The following is a 734-nucleotide window of genomic DNA, read 5'->3' as shown; positions in this document are numbered from 1 at the left end:
CCACATATAATAAAAAGAATATCCTTAACTCCAATGTGTAGTTACAGCTGCCTGTTAAAGAATTGTTGAACCTTGAACAAAGACACACACCCCTATATTGGTAGCAGTTCCAAGCGTGAAACCCCAACCCCTGTGTTACGGTGTTAATAACAACATATATTAATGTCTCAGTATAGAGTTGTATTTGGTGTCATCAACAACCACAACATCATAGACATATTGTATTGATATCGTGTTTAAGCTTAATGTTGCTACCATTGTAGGCCTTGGGCTAGACACCTAATGATCCAACCCAGTGATCACTAATGGTTTAGCTGAATCGTCAGCCATACAAAAAAACAATCACCCACAAAGTTACATACATGGTAACCTGTAAGCGAGCACGAGGTGTATGAAACATAACACCTGTGTTATAACTACTGTTGTTGCCCCGCCGCTCGAGGATAAATAAGTTACATACATGGTAACTTGTAAGCGGGCACGAGTTGTATGAAACATAACACCTGTGTTATAATGACTGTCGTGGTTAAATTAGTTTGTTAACCCTTAAGCAAGCATGAGGCAAATACATCATAAAGTCTGAAATTTATTAAAAAACTAAACAAGTTGATCGCGGCTGCTTGGGATATAGAAGGTAAAGTGTGCAAACAACTCAATATTAACTGGAACCATAAATATTCCCGCACTCTTATTTTAAGAAAATATGAATGAAATTATTACTTGGTAGTTGATAC

Source organism: Ciona intestinalis, unplaced genomic scaffold (genome assembly GCF_000224145.3).
Source record: "Ciona intestinalis unplaced genomic scaffold, KH HT000804.1, whole genome shotgun sequence".
Taxonomy (NCBI): domain Eukaryota; kingdom Metazoa; phylum Chordata; class Ascidiacea; order Phlebobranchia; family Cionidae; genus Ciona; species Ciona intestinalis.
Note: the sequence above shows the minus strand (reverse complement) of the source record.